General features: G+C 37.9%; 1 pseudogene; it reads left to right on the forward strand.

Annotated features, from left to right (window-relative positions):
- Positions 1 to 328: 328 nt before the first annotated feature.
- Positions 329 to 15,438, forward strand: LOC141390178 (protein transport protein Sec61 subunit alpha-like; annotated as a pseudogene).
- The last annotated feature ends 7,123 nt before the right edge of the window (positions 15,439 to 22,561 follow it).

Here is a 22,561-nt window from a genome sequence, read left to right on the forward strand (position 1 = left end):
AGTCATGGTGTTTTTAGATGAAGTCCGTTTTTATCCACCAAGATCTTTGGAGTGTGATCTCTGAAGAGGCGGAAGAGCAAAATATTTCCTGGAAGAAGCGTGACCAAAAAGCAATGGCAACGATCATATTGAGCGTAACTACTGTTCAGCTATCTTACGTAAAGAGCTGTAAGTCGGCTAAAGAAGAATGGGACAGTTTGAGTGCAGTACATCAACCGAAAGGGCCAGTGAGGAAGGTCTCGCTGTTCAAACAGTTGCTCAATATGAGATGAGAGAAGGCGATGGAGTTCAGCAGTACCTGAGCGAGTTTACGTCCGTCGTAGACAAGATGTCTGACACAGGTATAGAGTTGGCTGAAGACCTGTTAGTGATAATGATCCTCGCCAGTTTGCCGGAGCCATACGAAAATGTTGGTGTTGCATTGGAGTCGCGGGATGATTTGCCTACGCTGTGCGCTCTAAAGGTGAAATTGTCCGAGGAGAGCGAAAGGAGGAAATCATCATATGAGTTGAAAAATTATGGACACTCCAATTATGCGTTTATGACACATCGCACCAGAAATAGCAATAACAACCACTGTGAAAGTAGAAATTCCGATACGCAAAATATGACATCCAATACACACAAGAAGAATGTTAGCAACAACTATGCAGGCAACCCAGACATTCGCGCACAAAAAGAAATTTCAAATGTTACAGTTGTGGCGGTAGAGGCCATTATGCTGCACAATGTAGACAAGCAGCGAAAAAGGGTAAGTTTAAGGCAGGGTCGCCCAAGAATTTCCATCAATGCTTTAGTATGGGTGAAGAAAGCAACAATCACATGATATTTATCGTGTGTTTTTATTCACGTACACTGTAAGTGAGAGAGAAGCAAATGCAAAAACAACTCAGTGGGCGCCCTCACTATACTTCTTTGCAAAGAAGTTTGTCTCTGGTTTAAGGTGAGTACTACTTCGGCAGTATCACTCTTTACTACTACACATATAATTTCCATGTACTGGACAGGCCGTAAAACGTTGTAACCGTCGCAAAGCGGCAAGCTACAAGTGACGATGAGCTTTGTTTCCTTAATTGCGGCGACCAACTCAAAAATTCTATCGGAGACCTCTGCAATTGAATTGAAGGAACGATGCCTTCCCGGGCGCTGAACATCAACATATGGCGTAAGATGTTGAGTTTGTTGTTATTGTGGAGATTGCGGGGGTGTCTTATAGTCCAACAACAACGCTGAATTCGACGACGACGTGCTGGAGACGTGCTGGTAGATGTTCTGGAGCAGCAAACAGGTAGATAAATCCTATCACAGTAGTCCTAATGGCGTTCAAGTCCAGAGCAGCGGGAAGTACAAGGATATGTAGGAAATGCATCCATTACATCTCGCAGATATTGACATGTGATGGATACGAATCTGGCAAATGAAACAGATCCATGGTCCGAAGTTTTCCTTTATCCCGTTACGAACTAAGAGGGCTCGGAGCAGGCATTCCGGGATACACTGCCGTTCCTATGGTGATAAAATGCACAAACACATAGTTGTTGAGTTGACTGTCCTTGGTCGAAGATTCTTCCGAGCCAATCCGTTGCATAGAACCGGAATTATTGGTGATGATAGCAAAATATTTAAGGTGTGAAATATGCAAGAGGGTCAATTGACCTTCCTTGATGCCAATTTTGTTGATATTTGTGGTCACCATATAGTTTCAATAGCCTAAAATATTTGATATTCAAGAACGGCACTTATGGAAGTTGTTTGTAGTATACCATAACCTCAAAAGGGGTCACAATTATGGTTCCATTGCGATGATCTTAGCATGAGAATGAGTTTGCGAGGATGATCAGACTACATTTAGACCATAATATTGACCTATTTTTCTGTGTGAAACGGCCAATACTTTCATTCAATATCGTATGTACCCAATGTGGTCTATTTATTCAATTACAAAATATTGCAATTATAAAAGAGGTTTTGCATTGGTGGAAATTACGATGATGTATAGAGAAACCAGACATATAACAAAATGTGAATTTAAGAGTTAAATACTGACTCGGCCATAATCCGGATTCTTATGATTTTATAACCTTTTTAAGTGGATTCTCCTTTTAAAAATTAATTTTTATCCACAGACCGTTAATGCCCAAATGTACACGGTGCTATTGAAACTCGACAATAAAAACTACGAAGATATCATAAAAGTCAATCTTGTAGAGAATTTTCTTAGCTACAACATTTTCTTAAGTCCCATTTCAATAGGACTTGCTGTTTCCAAGCAAAATCGTGGAGACCTAATAAACCCTTAAAAATGTCAACTTGAATGGCGATTTATTAAAAAGGCCCTACGGCGATTTTTTTGTTTTTTGATTTTTCTTATCTATGAACATTGTACGTAGTTTCAGAATCCGCAAAAACTTCCCAGGTGTAGGCACATTCCATTTACATTTGGTTCAAGAGCACCGTGTGTAGCGGTGTAAGGTATCACGTTGTCGTCTTTGCTTTTCACGTCGTTTGTTCTTGGCACTATTCCCAAATTCACTTTTATTTTTTGTCATCTCAATCAAAAGTACTTAAAAACTCATAAAAGCTTTGACGTGGAAGAGCACAACATCATCATTTATAAGAGAATATGAAACAAAAAGTATATGTATGTTAGTGTGCATTTCGTCATCTGTTGCCTTTCCCAGTAAAATATATGCAAGTATATTTAGGTGATGCCGTACTATTCAATTAAATAACAGAGCGGCTATTATAATTGTTACTATTGCAAATCTTTTTCGATCAATATCCAGGACCAATTAAATCAAACCTAAACGGGAATAAATGTATAATTTTAAATTTAGCGGATTTACATATTATGCTATAATTTAAATATAAATATAAATTAATTTTTTCTTCGTCTACGCTTCGATCTATGTTTCAGTAATTTTACTTACTTACTTACTTACTTACTTACTTAGCTGGCCCATTACAGAACATTTGTTCTATAGGCCGAACTAAGAATAGATCTCCATTCCTCTCTATTTGTTGCTTTGCACTCTGGAATACCGCGCCTTTTCATCTCATCATCCACTTGTTTGCGCCATCTATTCCTTGGCCTGCCAATTCTGCGTGCACCGCCATGTGGCATGTATTCATACGCCTTTTTAGCGGGTTCATCATCGCTCATTCTTATGATATGGCCAACACAATCGCTGCATCTCGATACGTTTAACTATATTGATGTCGTTGTATAGCAGATACAGCTCGTGGTTCATGCGACGTCGATATTCACCGTCAACGCAGATTGGTCCGTAGATCTTTCGAAGAATTTTTCTCTCAAACACACCAAGCACTGCCATGTCTGCTTGCGCAAGTACCCAGGCTTCGGAGCCATACATCAGCACGGGTAGTATCAGTGTTTTGTAGAGCGTTATTTTTGTTTGACGAGATGTGGCTTTGTTTTTAAACTGCTTACTTAAACCAAAGTAGCATCTGTTGGCCAATACAATTCTTCTTTTTATTTCACAACTGATGTCGTTTGTTGTGTTTACGGAGGTGCCGAGGTAGACGAAGTCTTTTACTACCTCAATACTATAGGAACCAACTTCCACAGTCGGTCCGAGCTCAATGGACGCATTGCGCGTCGACACCATCAACTTGGTCTTCTCACCGTTTACCGCCAGACCCACTTTAGCAGATTCTCCTTCGACCTATATAAAGGTATCAGTTACTTCTTTTACTGATCGGCCCATGATGTCTATATCATCAGCATAAGCAAGTAACATGTGACTATTGGTGTAGATTGTGCCACTTCTTTTGACGTTTGCCTCTCGTATAACCTTCTCTAGCAGGATGTTGAAGAGGTCACACGAAAGGCTGTCTCCTTGTCTGAAACCTCTTTTGGTACCAAACTCTTCGGAGAGGTTCTTTCCTATTTTAACTGAGGACCTCGTGTCAGTTAAAGTCATTTTACAAAGCCGGATGAGCTTTGCGGGATACCAAATTCAGACATGGCTTGGAATACCTTTGAACGCAGCGGGCTGTCGAAGGCTGCTTTATAATCGACAAAAAGGTGGTAGGTGTCGATCTGCATCTCTTGGGTCTTCTCCAGGATTTGCCGCAGGGTAAATATCTAGTCAATGGTGGACTTGCCATAGGCTTTAGTCGTTCGCACAATATCCCTGACACGATCTTGTAGGCAATAGGGAGTAGACTTATGCCCCTATAGTTAGAGCATACAGTCTTATCTCCCTTCTTGTGGACGGGGCACAGGATACTCAGGTTCCAATCGTCGGGTACTCGTTCTTCCTGCCAGATGGTGCTAACTAGCTGATGAATACACCTTATCAGCGTGTCGCCTCCGGTTTTGAACAGCTCGGCTGGTAAGCCATCGGCCCCTGCTGCCTTATTATTCTTCAGACGATCTATTGCTGTCTTTACCTCATCTTGAATGGGCGGTATACATTCAATACCATCTTCTGGGATTGGGACTGTGGTATCTTCGTCGTCTTCGCTGCTATTGGATACCAACAGATTTGAAAAATGTTCTTTCCACATCCTGAGTACACTATCTGTATCAGTTACCAAATTACCTTGCTGGTCTCTACAGGAGGATGTGCCTGTACCAAAGCCATCAGTTTGATGCTTGACTCTTTGGTAGAATTTTCGGACTTCATTCTGGCTCCTGTACATCTCGATTTTTTCACACTCCCGCTTTTCCATCTCTCTCTTTTTCCTGCGGAAAAGACGTTTCTCCTCTCTCCTTTTCTCCCTGTATCTCTCTCGTGCGCTACGCGTTGCTACGGATTGTAAAGTAGCCTTATATGCCGCATTTTTCTCTTCGGTGGCAGCACGACACTCCTCATCATACCATGGATTCCTTGGTGGAGGTCTCTGGTATCCAAGTATGGATTTTGCGGCTGTTTGCATGGAGTGGGCAATGCTTTGCCATTGCGCTGATATGTTATCGGGATGAGGAGTGCTTTGATTAAGCAATTGGGCTAGTTGAGTGGAATATGCTGTGGCTATCTGTTGTGATTGCAGCTTACCGATGTCTAACTTTCGTGTTGTGTCTGTTCGTACTTTGTTTGCTACGTTTAAGCGGGTGCGTACCTTTGCTGCAACAAGGTAGTGGTCCGAATCAATGTTTGCGCCTCGGAACGATCGTACATCTAACACGCTCGATGAATGTCTTCCATCTATTACAACATGATCAATTTGGTTTCTTGTTTTCTGATCTGGAGACAGCCAGCTAACTACCATGTTTTTGGCAGCTGCAAAGTCTATCAGCCTCATACCATTGTCAGATGTTTCACTGTGGAGACTGAATTTCCCGACTGTTGTGCCAAAGATATTCTCCTTTCCAATTTTGGCATTAAAATCGCCTAGAATGATTTTAATGTCATGGGTAGGGCAACGGTCATATGTTTCTTCTAAGCACTCGTAAAATATATCTTTGGTCTGTTCGTCCTTTTCTTCAGTGGGAGCATGAGCGCAAATAAAGCTGATGTTGAAGAATTTAGCTTTTATTCGAATTGCAGCAAGTCTTTCATTCACTGGGGTGAAGCTGGATACCAGATGTTTTAGTCTCCGACTAACTACGAATCCACAACCAAACACATGCTTTACGTCATGGCAGCTATAATACAGTGCGTCACCTTTAGGTGTTGTTGTGACGCCTTTCCCAATCCATCGTATTTCCTGTATGGCAGTAATATCGGTCTTGTACTTTTCAAGTACGTCTGCCAATGCGAAGACTGCACCTTCTCTATAAAGAGTGCGAACATTCCAGGTGCAGATTCGCAGATCATGGTCCTTAAAACGTTTGCGGGGTTCGTCAACTTTAGAGGGGTTTGTTTTTCTTTTCTTTCGTTTTTTTCATAGTATGCTGTTTTTTTCTAGGAGAGGTTTACTAACCCGACGCCCAAACCCAAGTTTTTAACGTTCTTATGGGTGAACGCGCGGCACATGTTAGCTCACTACCTTTAACGGGTGTTAAAGGCAGTTCCCCAGGTGACACCACGGGGAGGTCAGTGTCCACTTGAGATGAAAGAGGGACCAAGATAAATCCTGGGCTTTGCCATGTTTAAACCGGTCAGGACCGTTGCTTGGTATCTTCCATCCCCTACGTCACCCAATTTTAGCAATTTTACTCCATCGTTTTACTTCATTAATACGGCAACTCTTTTTATGAAAATTTGTCTTTGTCTTCAAGATTTACTCATACATACTTGCATTGCATACAAGGAAATAAATGTATTTACAGTTGCAGATTGAATTTGTGTGAATTATCATATTTACATAAATTATTTTGACTACAATATCCATAGGAAAATTGTTGTATCAGCAACGGATTTCTAGTTTCAAAATTCATTAACATATAAATTGAAATAATCAGTTAACTATTATTTAAAGATAGAATGAATTGTGATATAAGAAAACACTTTTTTAATATTATTGTATTATTTATTATGGAATAAGAAAATAACAAAAAGAATAAGTCAAATGTATGGTAGTAGGCCATGATGCAGGTAACGTAACTTTTAACTTAGGTATGTTTATTTAGGCGAAAGCGAAAGAATGTCATTTTGCTACTTTGACTTTTAAGAACCGTCTAGAAATTTGTTTGTTGAGATCTTAGAAGCCATATTGTAATTGGTCGTTTCCTCGAATATTTAACGGTTTGATATTTACAGTCGAAAACCCAAGAAAAACAAGCAAGAGTTTTTCAGGGATTTTTTATATAATTGCGATACGTTTTGTGTTATTTTCTTTATATTATAAATAGCTCGCTAACAAAGCCATCAGTTTGAAGTTTCATTCTTTGGTAGAATTTTCGAACTTCATTCTGGTTCCTGTACATCTACATTTTTTCACACCCCCGCTTTTCCATTTTTCTTTTTTCCCGCGAAAACGACGTTTTTCGCCTCTCCATTTATCCGAATACCTCTCCCGTTGGCTAAGCGTTGCTACTGATTGTAAAATAGCCCTATATGCCTCATTTTTCTCTTCGGTAGCAGCAATGTTTGCGCCTCGGAACGATCGTACATCTAACACGCTCGATGAATGTCTTCCATCTATTACAACATGATCAATTTGGTTTCTTGTTTTCTGATCTGGAGACAGCCAGCTAACTACCATGTTTTTGGCAGCTGCAAAGTCTATCAGCCTCATACCATTGTCAGATGTTTCACTGTGGAGACTGAATTTCCCGACTGTTGTGCCAAAGATATTCTCCTTTCCAATTTTGGCATTAAAATCGCCTAGAATGATTTTAATGTCATGGGTAGGGCAACGGTCATATGTTTCTTCTAAGCACTCGTAAAATATATCTTTGGTCTGTTCGTCCTTTTCTTCAGTGGGAGCATGAGCGCAAATAAAGCTGATGTTGAAGAATTTAGCTTTTATTCGAATTGCAGCAAGTCTTTCATTCACTGGGGTGAAGCTGGATACCAGATGTTTTAGTCTCCGACTAACTACGAATCCACAACCAAACACATGCTTTACGTCATGGCAGCTATAATACAGTGCGTCACCTTTAGGTGTTGTTGTGACGCCTTTCCCAATCCATCGTATTTCCTGTATGGCAGTAATATCGGTCTTGTACTTTTCAAGTACGTCTGCCAATGCGAAGACTGCACCTTCTCTATAAAGAGTGCGAACATTCCAGGTGCAGATTCGCAGATCATGGTCCTTAAAACGTTTGCGGGGTTCGTCAACTTTAGAGGGGTTTGTTTTTCTTTTCTTTCGTTTTTTTCATAGTATGCTGTTTTTTTCTAGGAGAGGTTTACTAACCCGACGCCCAAACCCAAGTTTTTAACGTTCTTATGGGTGAACGCGCGGCACATGTTAGCTCACTACCTTTAACGGGTGTTAAAGGCAGTTCCCCAGGTGACACCACGGGGAGGTCAGTGTCCACTTGAGATGAAAGAGGGACCAAGATAAATCCTGGGCTTTGCCATGTTTAAACCGGTCAGGACCGTTGCTTGGTATCTTCCATCCCCTACGTCACCCAATTTTAGCAATTTTACTCCATCGTTTTACTTCATTAATACGGCAACTCTTTTTATGAAAATTTGTCTTTGTCTTCAAGATTTACTCATACATACTTGCATTGCATACAAGGAAATAAATGTATTTACAGTTGCAGATTGAATTTGTGTGAATTATCATATTTACATAAATTATTTTGACTACAATATCCATAGGAAAATTGTTGTATCAGCAACGGATTTCTAGTTTCAAAATTCATTAACATATAAATTGAAATAATCAGTTAACTATTATTTAAAGATAGAATGAATTGTGATATAAGAAAACACTTTTTTAATATTATTGTATTATTTATTATGGAATAAGAAAATAACAAAAAGAATAAGTCAAATGTATGGTAGTAGGCCATGATGCAGGTAACGTAACTTTTAACTTAGGTATGTTTATTTAGGCGAAAGCGAAAGAATGTCATTTTGCTACTTTGACTTTTAAGAACCGTCTAGAAATTTGTTTGTTGAGATCTTAGAAGCCATATTGTAATTGGTCGTTTCCTCGAATATTTAACGGTTTGATATTTACAGTCGAAAACCCAAGAAAAACAAGCAAGAGTTTTTCAGGGATTTTTTATATAATTGCGATACGTTTTGTGTTATTTTCTTTATATTATAAATAGCTCGCTAACAAAGCCATCAGTTTGAAGTTTCATTCTTTGGTAGAATTTTCGAACTTCATTCTGGTTCCTGTACATCTACATTTTTTCACACCCCCGCTTTTCCATTTTTCTTTTTTCCCGCGAAAACGACGTTTTTCGCCTCTCCATTTATCCGAATACCTCTCCCGTTGGCTAAGCGTTGCTACTGATTGTAAAATAGCCCTATATGCCTCATTTTTCTCTTCGGTAGCAGCACGAATCTCCTGGTCATACCATGTGTTCCTTGGTGGGGATCTCTGGTATCTAAGTATGGATTTCGCGACTTTTTGAATGGAATGGACAATACTTTTCCACTGTGCTGATATCTTATGGGGACGAGGTGTGCTTTGATTAAGCAATTGGGCCAGTTTAGTGGTATATGTGAAAAGTTGCCAATTCTTTCATATTCAATTAAAAAAAGTAGTAAAAATCCGCTCTCGAGCAAATCTTTGGTTGTTGCGGACAAAAGGTGCCGAGAATTTACTTTTGCTTTTAAGAAAAAAATGTTATTAAAACGCTTATTATTTTAATGAGTACAATTGTCACGAAAAAGTAATCACGAAGCGACGTCAGTGAATCTTCTCACTCATAATATTTGTAAAATGTTATTCAGTATTCAGTATATAGTATTTACAAAAAAAAAATTACAAAATGTAATCTGAAAAAAATAGTTTTAAATAAAAACTTCACGGGGAATGAACTGAGGAATGAGAAAACTATAATGATCGGGATAATAGTTTGGACGTTATAGCCAAAATAAGCACATATTTGGATAACAAAAAAAATAAATTTTGGTTTGAAAACATATTTTTCACATGTATTCTAGAGTTGAAAATATGGGAAAAAATCTATAGGAGTATTTCTTTTACTTTTCTTGAAATTCCCAAGAAAATGGGCGGATTTAGCTTTATCTACATTCACATAGAAGGTTTCCCTTGAAGAAATTTATCCGGTTGTTGAGATCAATAATTAGACTTGTTAAATGTAAAGAGAGTTCAAATAAACTGTTTTAATTAATCGCCTAATTATCAAAATCATTTTGTCCTCATGAGATTTTCATGGGCAACAATACCTTTAAATTTGTATATATTTCTCAAAACTTCACTTGGAGGCTATGATGTAGCATCGACTGCATCTTAGTATCCAAAAACCTGCAAAACGTCCCTTATTTGCGGGGGTGCATACATTTTTTGTCCGCATTCGATTTCAGTGCCCAACATGTAAATCAACATCGATATATGTATATCTATTTCAAGGCGATCAATGAAGAACCGTGGATGTAGCATCACACACTATTTTTTATACCCTCAGCCTTTAGGCTAATAAATGTGCCTCATCGAAATAACAGTTTTAGACCCCAAGTGTGTTTTGGATCTGAACTACATTTTTTGACAAACTACATGTAATTGAACATTTGAGGTTCCCAGTGGTCACATAACATCTCCACCAAAAACCGTCAACATAGGTCCACGTTTTGGTATAGTCCCCATGTAACCGTACCTCCTGATTTTCGGTATTTTGAGGATTTTAACTAAAATTTTTGACCGAACTGTCAAACTACATTTGACAGTTGAGGTTCCAAATGATCACAAAACATCACCACTAAAAACTGTCAATATAGATCCATGTCTTGGTATAGCCCCCGTATAGCGGTAGATTTTTAAGTTTTTACCCGATTTTCGGTTTTTTGGATTTTAGCTAAAATTTTTGGCCCAAGTATCTGCAATTTGACATTTGAGGTTCCCAGTGGCCACAAAGCTTCTCCACCAAAAACATAGGTCCACAAGGTTCCCGACCGATTGAATATATTTTTATGATTTTTTTTTACCTTATTTAGGTTTCAGGGATCACAAAATATCTCCGCCTAAAATTGTTGACAGGAAAGAAAATAATTATTCCATTTTAGTTCAGAATATTTTATGGTGGAGAGTATAAAAAGTTCGGCCCAGTAGAACTTAACGCACTTTTACTTGTTTTTCTTGCGCAAGTCCATACTTCCTGAGATATTGGCCTAAAAGCTTCAGCCCAGCAAAAATACTCATTACAAAACCCCCTACAAAACCATTATTTTAACAAGGGCATGTCGCGTAATAATTAGTTATTTTTGACCACCTAAATAAGTAGTTAAATAACTAGTTACTAAAAGTCGTGACTGTTTTTTTTAACTACTTATTTAAGTGGCCAAGAAATAACTAACTATTGAGCGCGCCCTAGTAAAAATAATTGGTTAGTAGGGGGTTTTATAATGGGTATTTTTGCTGTGAAGAAACCCTGACGGCACCAACCAAAACGGCAAATCCGCAAGATAATTCTCTCAGGGAGTTTCTGAGTGGTGCAGATTTTGCACAACATATTATTCCTTCCAGATATATATCGGACTCGTGTGTAGACTATATCGGTCTACTCCTTCGGGTATCTCCCACATAAAATTCGGAAAAAGTGAAGTTTAAGAGCTCCTCTCGCATCGTTTTGATTCTTTTCTTAGTAGGTTGTTCTAGCTGCCTCATTTATAACGGTACAACTTTTTCCGGATTAAGTCAATACTTCCTGAGATAATGGCCCAAAAACTCCAAAACCCTACCTGCACATACCAAAATGGCTATTGTGCAAGATAACTCTAAAACTTTTTCAAACTTAATTTAACGAATCCTTTATGAAGAAGTTTGGTTACTAAAAATGTTTGGTAGGTCAATGATTTGGTATAAGCCCACGTTGCGGTACCTACAGATTTTAAAGCAAACTCATGATACAAAATCAATACATTTTATATACGGTTTTTTTTTGGTCAGTATCTGAGGGTATATCTCCATCAGCACAGCTGACTGATACTTTCTTACTTGTTTGGGATAAACTTAGTGTAGCTCCCTTATCAGTGAAGTTTTTGAAACTCTGTTTCCGCAAAAACGAATATGCTGTACTAGTTTTTCATTGCAGAGGAAACGATCCGCGGAAAACGTGGTATTTTCAAAAACAATTTTAGGTGATTTTCCTACTTTTGAATTTCTCGTATCTCGCATATTTGTGGATGGATTTTCGCGAGTATGACATAAAAATCTAAAATTTGCAGTCAAGTACGAGGAATTCGGATGACAATTGTTCAAATTAGGTCCGAAAAATATGATTTTTAGAAAAATGTTCGTACAGAATTTTCGTATTCGGATAAAGATTTCTATGAAGCTGTGTAGACTACATACACGACCATGCATCGAATAACTCAGATTCGCGAGTTCTACTATCCTATATACGAGTTTTTGAAAAATCTGTTTGCGGAATGAAATTAGAAGAAAATTAAAAAAAAAAAAAACAAAAAAAATCTGGCTTCTACTTTTACTTTGACAGGAAAATCGTGAAAAGTGTGGTTTATCAGCATTACCACTCTGTGGTAAGGGACATTATGTCTTTGTGCATTTATATGTAACATACAAAAGGAGTTCCTTTTGGGGATATGTGTACTTAGAATCACTTTCAGAATTGTCATATTAAGTCTAAAAAAAGTCTGCTTTGGATGTAGCTCCCATATATATTTTCGCGCGATTTGAGGTATTTGGTGAAATTTGAAATGTGCGACGGAATTAAGAGAGAATAGAGTTTGCCAAATTATATCGAAATGAGTTATATTTGTATATAGCTACCATATACATATATTTTCGGCGGATTTAATATGTTTGGTGGACCAAACACTCTATATATGTCCGATTTCAATGAAACTTGGAATTTGTGAGGGAATTTGGTCTAGAAATAAATGTACAAAATTTATCGAAATCGGTTCAGATTTGAATATAGCTCTCATAAATATTTTCGGCCGATTTGTGGTTTTTAATACACAAAACACCTTATATCTGTCCAATGTTAATGAAATTTGGAACTTGTATCGGTATTTGATCTAGAAATAAATGTTCCAAATTATATTGGAATCAGTTAAGAATTTGATATAGCTCCCATATGTATTTTTGACCGATTTGGGGAATTTGATGTACCAAACACGCTATATCTGTCCATTTTGGTGAAATTAGAAATGTGGGATGGAATTTGGTTATATTGATATCAGTCGAGATTTGTATAGTTGGATATATATGACTTATTCACAGTGGTGTAGGGTATCATATAGCCAGCCCCGCCCGACCTTGATTCTTTCCTTACTGGTTTAACATAAATATAGCCACAGCTTTCACGTTAATTAACGTTTAAGGCCAAAATGTTTATTTTATCCAAAAGCATTTAATTTGTATAATATATATGTACATAATCCTCTTTTCTATAAATGTGAACATTTCGCTAACAAAATAGCGGGCACATGCTAGTACCTTTTATACGGAGGGTGTTTAAAATCTCTCCTTCATTTTTTTTAAATAAATATTAAAATCTTCCATATAATTCCACCTTGTCGTTATTTTCCTTATTATTATATTCATATTGTGGTACCGAAAATAATGCAAAATGATACTTAAATACACTCCAAAGGTTTGTTGAAAACATGTTCGCTTATCTTTTAGTCCTTTGAAATATGAATATAAAATTTAGGAAAAAAGTCAAAAGGGATTAAATATATGTTTTTATTTTGTATTTAATTTAATCCACGAGGATGTATACAAACACATGAAATTATGTAAAAGATAGTCAATATTTAAGTGCTGAGTTAGAATAGTCCTTTTAATTAAGTATACCTTCTTAGGTGTGTATTGGGTGCCACCGTGGTGCAATGGTATGCACGCTCGCCTTGCACGCAGGAGGTCGGGGGTTCGATTCCCCGGCCAGGCAACATCAAACATTTTTCAACGGTGGCAAAATACCCCTCAGTAATGTTGGCGACATTTCCTGAGTATTTCAGCCTTGAAAAACTTCCCCACAAGTGGTGTCTTAAGACACGCCGTTCGGATCATTGAGCTAAATATGAATCAGGGTGCACTCATTGATATGAGAGAAGTCTCCCTTGTCCCGTATGGGATGTTGTGGAACAATGTTTTGTTTTGTTTTTAGGAGTGTATTGAAGAATGATTCTAGAAAGACCCGAGACACTAGGTTGACTTGATAATAAAAAAGGCTTCAAAAATACTTCACAACTGCAAAATTACAATAAGTTGGTTGGATGTGTGATGTTGAAAGCGATATTTAGCACTTTTTCAATACAAACTCCTTAGGCCATGATAGCTCAACTACTTCAATATTATCTTTAGACGGAGCACAAAAAAACGATGCACTCTTCATCCTGGTAGACAATGGGACTTAACCATCTTTACAAAAATGTGCTGTTAGTCAGAAAAAACTCTCTATGTGTATTTCATGAATATATTTGCATAATTTTAATAAACGTCCAAACAAGCAAAATGTTTTTGGTGCATACTTTTAACTGTTGTGGTGGTAGAATAATGAACCTAAATTGCGAGCACTCACACACACACACACTTAAACATCTATAGTTTAAACTAGAGCTGGCAAACTATCGATATCGGCCCCATTCGATTTTTTCGATATTTTTGTTTCAAAATATCGATAAAATCGATACTATCGTGGAATTGCCACCCCTGTTTTTTATAATCCAAAATGACCAACAAACATGTTTTGTTAAAATTTCGTATGTCATTGAGTTTGCGTACTCTCGAGGTGGAGTTTGAAGAGAATTGTTCCAGTCCAATTTGACGAAATCATTTTGTTACTGAATGGTCGGTGGAGTGTCGAGATGAGTTTAACAATTATACCCACCATATTTTGGTGGGTGGTATAAAACTAGAGAAAGTGTTTTAATACGAAAAAAAAAAATAATCATTTGAATTAAATTCCTCTAGGTCATAAAGCCCTTCTGCAGTATGCCAGAAATTGCTAAACCCGAACGCAAGATCCAATGCAGAGAGAAAGTGAATCTTGGTATGCTGTCAAATCCCTCTGTATGTCTGGTTGATCAAGCAATTGGCTGGTGCCAAAATCATTGAAGTTGGTGACACTCCCAGGGATCATGCTTTCTTTAATGGTGCCCAAAACTCTTTGGTATGATTATTACCATTGGTCAAGCCATTGTTTATGTCATGACTGGCCATGTATGGTGATCCATCTGAAATAGGTGTTTTTGTTTGTTTGTTGATCATCATCCAATCATTTGCCGCCGGTTTAATTGTGCTGTTTTTGGATGAATGGTTACAAATGGATTAGTATTTCTTGGGTTCCAGTATTTCTCTCTTCATCGCCACCAACATTTGCGAAACCTTTTTGTGGAAGACCCTCTCACCCACCACCATTACAACTAGACGATGTACAGAATTTAAAGGTGCCTTGGCTACACGTAACTAAAAGGTTCGTGTTTTGCGTGATGCCTTCTACCGGCAAAACTTGCCCAACTTGATGAACCGTTCTCGTCTTTGTCCTCGTCATCTACTTCCAAGGTTTCCGTGTTGGTTTACTCATCAAATCTGACCGTATTTGCGGTCAATACAGCAGCTACCCCATCAAATTGTTCTACACCTCAAACATTTCCATAATCTTGCAAAAATGTTTGCCGTTAAATTCCAAGGTAACTTCTTCATCAATCTCCTAGGTGTTTGGGCTAATGTTGGCCGCATCTTTACAATTTGCTGGTTATTGTTTTTACGGGTGTTCTTTAGTGATGCCAAGGTTTTCGATAGTATCGATATAAAAAACTATTCATCGATATTGGCGTAAAAAATTAAGTATCGATACTATCGATATTTCCATCGATGGTTTGCCAGCTCTAGTTTAAACATCCTATTTCAACAAGTCTCCACTTATTTTCACTTTGACAGGCAAAAACAGGAAAGACCACTAAATAAAAAATAAATAATGGGGGAAATAACAAAGGCTATTCTATTTTATATTCTATGCTCTTTGAAACTGCAATGTTCCGACATAAAACTAGGAAATAAATATAATGAAAATTGTTTTTCAAAAGAATTAATTGTTGGGATTTTTAAAACGTGGCGATAGAGTTTTTTGTGTTAATGGATGGCATTTATCGCCGGTTTATGAGTGAAAAAGGAACCATTTCCGACTAACATTCGACAAAGAACTGGGGAAGATGTATTTTTATATCAAAGAAGAAGCGCCCATCCATTTTAGCTCAATAATATAGAACCGTTATAGGGTCTATAAGGTTCTTTCAGAAGAAACAAAAAAAAAATGTTCGGAAAAGTAGGGATACTATCGTCCTATTAACGGTCCAAAGTCCTGCAATTGGAATATATACTGCAAAATTGTATGGATGTGATTAGATGCGATTCTACGAGAAACTAATATGAGCTTTCAGCAAAATTGTAGCCCTAAAGTAGTAGAATGGATGAGGTAGGGGATGAAAGATTAACATGGCAAAGCCCAGGATATATCTTGGTCCCTCTTTCATCTCAAGTAGACACTGACCACCCCGTGTATCACCTGGGCAATTGCCTTTAAAATCCGTTAAAGGTAGTGAGCTAACATGTGCCGCGCGTTCACTCATAAGAACGTTAAAAACTTGGGTTTGGGCGCCGGGTTAGTAAACCTCCCCTAGAAAAAAAGCAGCTTACTATAAAAAAAAAAACAAAAGAAAAACAAATTCCTCTAAAATTGACGAGCCCCGCAAACGTTTTAAGGACGATGATCTGCGAATTTCCACCTGGAATGTTCGCACTCTTTATAGAGAAGGTGCAGTTTACCGAAAATACGATGGATTTGGAAAAACGTCACAAAAACACCAAAAGGTGACGCACCGTATTAAAGGTGCCATGACACAAAGCATGAGTTTGCCTAAAGATTTGCAGTTGGTCGGAAGTTAAAATATCTGGTCTCCGGATTCACTCCAGTGAATGAAAGACTTGCTACAATACGGATAAAAGCAAAATTCTTCAACATTAGCTTTATCGGCGCTCATGCTCCAACCGAAGACAATGACGAACAGACCAAAGATATATTCTACAAGCGCTTAGAAGGAACATACGACCGTTGTCCTACCCATGACATTAAAATTATTCTAGGCGATTTAAATGCCAAAATTGGAAAGGAGAATAACATTGGCACAACAGTGACGAAATTCAGTCTCCGCAGTGAAACATCTGACAATGGAATGAAGCTGTTAGACTTCGCAGCGGCAAAAACATGGTGGTTAGCAGTATCAGATTAAGCATCTTGATATTCATAAGAAGAACAATTAATCAAATTGATCACGTTGTGGTATATGGATGACATTCATCGAGCGTGTTGGATGTACGATCGTTCCGAGGAGCAAACATAGATTCGGACCTCTACCTTGTTGCAGCAAAGGTACGTACCAGTCTAAATGTTGAAAATAAAGCACGAAGAGACACAACACGAAAGTTGGACATCGGTAAGCTGCAAACACAACAGATAGCCACAGCATATTTCACTCATCTGGCCCAGTTACTTAATGAAAGCACTCCTCGTCCCGATAACGTATCAGCGCTATGGAAAAGTATTTCCCACTCCATGCAAATAGCCGCAAACTCCGTACTTGGATACCAGAGACCTCCACCAAGGTATGACCAGGAGTGTAGTGCTGCTATCGAAGAGAAAAATGAGGCATATAGGGCTACTCTTCAAACAGTAGCAACGCGTAGTGCACAAGAGTTGTTTAGGGAGAAAAGGAGAGAGGAGAAGCGTCTTTTCCACAGGAAAAAGAGATAAATGGAAAAGCGGGAGTGTGAAAAAAATCGAGATGTACAGGAGTCAGAATGAAGTCCCAAAATTCTACCAAAGAGTGAAGCATCAAACTGATGGCTTTGGTACAGGCACATCCTCCTCCTCCATTTGGCAGGAAGAACGCGTACCCGACGATTGGAACGTGAGCATCCTATGTCCAGTCCACAAGAAGAGAGATAAGACTTGTGCTCCAATTACAGGGGCATAAGTCTACCCGCTATTGCTTATAAGATAGTATCTGGCGTATTGTGTGAGGGACTAAAGCAGGGATGGCCAAAAACGCATATTTGCAGATTATACATTGCGCTTGTGTGAGTAGAAAAAATCCGAACGACCAACGTTCTCCTCATCGACTCATTTGCAAAATGTAAACAACACGCCAACCTAACGAAGCCACACGAAGATGTTTACTCTATACGTGTGAGTACGATCGCTTTGTCGCGGGCATAGGAAATTTGTTGTTGCTGGCCATCTCTGGACTAAAGCCTATGGTCAATGCAATAATTGGACCCTATCAGTGCGGCTTTAGACAACCACCATTGACCAGATATTTACCTTGAGATAAATCCTAGAAAAAAAAAACCAAGAAATGCAATCAACACCTTCTATCTTTTCGTCGATTATAAAGCAGCCTTCGACGTCCCTATACGTTCAAAGGTGTTCCAAGCCATGTCTGATTTTGGTATTCCAGCAAAGCCCATTCGGCTTTGTAAGATGACATTAACTGATACTCGGTCCTCAGTCCTCAGGAAAGAAACTCTCCGAAGAGTTTATTATCAAAAGAGGTTTCAGACAAGGAGGCGGTCTGTCGTGTGATCTTTTCAACATCGTGCTGGAAAAGGTCATACGAGACGCGAAGGTCAAGAGAAGTGGAACAACATTCGCAAACTGCCATATGTTACTTGCGACTTACCGACGACATTGACATCATGGGTCGATCGGTAAAGGAAGTAACTGATACCTTTGCAAAAGTCGAAAGTAGATCTGCTAAAGTCGGTTTGGCAGTAAACGGCGATAAAACCAAGTTGATGGTAACGTCGCGTAATACGTCCACAGATCTCGCACCATCTGTAAATGTTGGTACCTACAATTTTGAGGTAGTAAAGGGCTTTGTCTACCTCGGCACCGCCATAAACACAGTAAACAACATCAGTTGTGAAATACGAAGATACATAGTGATGGCCAACAGATGCTACTTTGGGCTGAGTAAGCAGTTTAGGAATAAAGCCACATCTCGTCAAACAAAAATAACGCTGTACAAAACACTGATACTACCCGTGCTGATGTATGGCTCCGAAGCCTGGGTACTTGTGCAAGCAGACATGGCAGTGCTTAGAGTGTTTGAGAGTAAAATTCTTCGATAGATCTACGGCCAATCTGCGTTGACGGCGAATATCGACGACGTATGAACAACGAGCTGTACCAACTATACAACGACATCAATATAGTTGAACGAATCGATATAAATACAACGATTGCGATGGCTAGGCCATGTCATAAGAATGAGTGATGATAAAACCCGCTAAAAAGGCGTATAAATACGGGCCGCATGAAGGTTCACGCCGATCTGGAAGGCCAAAGCTTCGTTGGAGCGAACAAGTGAAACGAGACATCAGAAAGCTACATATCCCAGATTGGGAAAATACAGCAGCAAACAGAGAGGATTGGAGATATTTTCTTAGTTCGGTTAATCGAACAAATGTTCTGTAAAAAGCCAGCTACGTAAGTAAAATAGTAGAACTTAAGTATCGAACAGACGAATTAGAACAAATTTATTTAAATCACTAAAATTTATACAATATAGAAAATTATACATAAATTCTGGAATTCTGGTCAGCAGCTGCTAAACAGTTGAGAGTTCAAGCAAGTTACCTTTCGCAAAAGTCTTCCAAATAATATGCTCAACAATTCTTCACAACATTCTGAAACTCTAAAATGCTTATATTTATAATGTAGTTTCAGCGGTATTTTGTATCATAATTTCTACAACACGTAAGTACATTAACACTGTTGAAACGGATATTTTGTTCTCATATTGGGGATTTCACGATATTGTCGATATATATATGAAACTGTCGCAAACCGGTAAAACATTAACAGTCGGCTTTGCCGACAGAGATATACTCTAAGTCTGTATCAATTGAGACTTTCATTTATAGACAAAAATTACGTATGAAGTATGTACGAGGGCTGCACGATAACTATCTGGCCTAACAATGAAAACGAGAATATTAACCATCAAAAATAGTTTTATGTTGTTGAATCACGTTTTCCACTCCGATTGAGACACCTCCAAAACATGTGTTTGGAACGCTTTTACAGCTTCTTCTGGCAACGAAAATCATAGACCACACCTTAGTATGGAGGGTATATTATGTGTGTTTTTCTGTTTGTAACACATCGAACTAATCATTTGCGACCATATAAAGTTTATATATTCAGGATATTATTATTATTGTACTAACATTAGTGGATATTACTGAATGGCGTTTTTTTGTGCCCGTGATAGGCTTAGCCACTTCATATCTCAAATTCAACTCCTCTTTCGTATTTAAATATTCATCTTCTTGAGAAAATCTCACTTTAATAATTAGATTATTTGACTGGGCATCCGAGCCATATAATTGCCAAACCGTCGTTATTTGATTATCAATTTGTTTAGTTTATTGTCCGGCTGGTACAACAACAGCTAAACCATTCTCCAAATCGAAAAATAACGAAGTTTTTAGGAAGTTTAAAATAAATTCCCAAATAAAAGTACAAAAAAATTTTGTTTTTTTTTTCTTTTGAACAATAACAAGTTTTTGACACTGGTATAAAGGCAAAATTGTATTGAAAAATTTGAAAAAATTTAGAAAAAATAGTAGTAATTTGAATCCCACTACCAAATAGGACTTAAAATTGTTGTAATTGATCGTAGTTCAACACACAAAAAATTCAAGAAAATCGAAGGTGCCAATCATTGTTAAACATTTATTTTAAATATTAAATCTAGAAAATTCCATCCGAACACACTGTGCAATTTTTTTTAATATTTTCTGTTAAATAGCTGATAAAACAACAAAACTTACAAGAAAATTTTTTTTTTTAAATTGGTCTAATATTAAAGAAGTTATGAGCATTTCTTTGAAAACATACTGAAATGTTTTGCTGATGAGCAGCGTCACCACAGCAAAAAATAAAGGAAATCAAAAACCTCATTTTGAAAAAGTGTCCGATTTCACTCAGAAATCCCCATATATATTCTTGATCAGTATACAATTCTAAGACGATCTAGCCATGTCCGTCTGTCCGTCTGTTATAATCACTCTAGCGTTCGCAATAATTGAGCTAGAGCGCTATATTTTTGCACCCGAGTGTCATTTCCATAGGCAGGTCATGTTCGAAGATGGGTCATATCGGTCCACGTTTTGGTATAGCCCCCATATAACGGTACCTCCCGATTTTCTGTATTTTGTGAATTTTAACTAAATTTTTTTGACCAAACTATGTACTTGTAATTTCAAGTTTCGGGTTACCAGTGGTCACAAAACATCTTCACCAGAAACCGTCAACATAGGTCTATGTTTTTGGTATAGCCTCCCTATAACGGTATCTCCCGATTTCCGGTATTTTGAGGATTTTAGCTAAAAATTTTAACCGAACTACCTTTAATTTGACGTTTGAGGTTTCCAGTGGTCACAAAACATCTCCACCGAAAACCGTCAACATAGGTCCATGTTTTGGTATAGCCCCTAAATTACGGTATCTCCCGATTTTCGGTATTTTGTGGATTTTAGCTACAATTTTTAACCGAACTACCTGTAATTTGACGTTTGAGGTTCCCAGTGGTCACACACAAAACAAAACATCTCCCATATAACGATACCTCCCGATTTCCGGTATTTTGAGGATTGTAGCTACATTTTTTGAACGAATTACCTGTAATTTGACAGTCGAGGTTCCTTGTGATAACAAAATATCTCCACCAAAAACTGTCAACATAGATCCATGTTTTGGTATACCTCCCGATTTTCGCTATTTTGAGGATTTTAGCTACAATGTTTGACCGAAGTATCTGCATTTCGATATTTGAGGTACCCAGTGGTCGCAAAACTTCTCCACCAAAAGTTATCAACATGGGTCCACACTTTGATTTATCCCCATATAAGGTTGCCAACCGATTGAAGGCATTTCTATGTGCATTTTGTTTACCTTATTTAGGCATCAGTGGTCACAGAATATCTCCGTCTCAAATTGTGGACAGGATAGAAAATAATTATTCCGTTTTATTTCAGAATATTTTTGGTGGAGGGTATAAAAAGTTCGACCCGACCGAGCTTAACGCTTTTTTACTTGTTTCTTGGTCACGTGGACGTACATCAAACCGTACTGAGTACGTTTAGGCTAAAACATGTCAAACTATCAAATGGAAATGTCAAATTGCGCTTGGCAACATGTGGTATTGCCTAGGCCAGAGACTTATCTACTACCACTCATATATATTCACTCTAGGCCAGTGATGGACAACAGAGACAAATCGTTTACCCGCGGGAATTTGAATTTATGCTGCTTGCGCTAACGCAGCTTCACGTACACAAAAAGTTTATTTGTATGAGTAAAATTTGTGTGCAAAACCAATGTTGGTGTTTTTGTTTCTGCTGCTAAACTTCGTAAACAGCAATGTCGCTGCAATGCTTGGCCATCTGGGCTCTAGGCACTCAAAGAATGTATTTGATTCATTTTCCTATGGATTTAAATTTGTATTTTCATTTTTTATTATTACACGATAAGCTTCTCATATCTAACTTTTATTTTATTCCCATAAGAATTCAAAATTTTTGTTTGGAATTTGTGGTCACGTTTTGGTCTTAAAATTGTCTTGATTGACTTTTAATTTATTGATAAACTCTTCATAGAAAAGCACCAGCTATGGATGATGTCGAGATTGATGGCTGACTATTAAGAAAATATATGCGAAGGCATAAACCGAAGAATTTCTCTCAAGTTTCTTCTTACTCCTTATTGGCACATGCTCTATTTGGTATGCTTAGATACAAACACATACCAAAACACTTCGGTGATAATTGCTTGCGATTATTTTCAATTATTCCGTTTTTAACGTTTGCCAATAGATTTATGGACAAACCGACACACAAAGTAAATCGTTTTCACTTTCTTTTATTTTAGTCTCATGTTCGAAAACATTATCATCATCGTCGCCTCCTCTCGATTGATCTATGCCTTATAATGAGATACCTATAAAATGTGGAAGTAATTTTGTTG

The sequence above is a fragment of the Musca autumnalis genome, unplaced genomic scaffold (genome assembly GCF_047663935.1).
Source record: "Musca autumnalis isolate F117 unplaced genomic scaffold, ASM4766393v1 scaffold_1, whole genome shotgun sequence".
NCBI lineage: Eukaryota > Metazoa > Arthropoda > Insecta > Diptera > Muscidae > Musca > Musca autumnalis.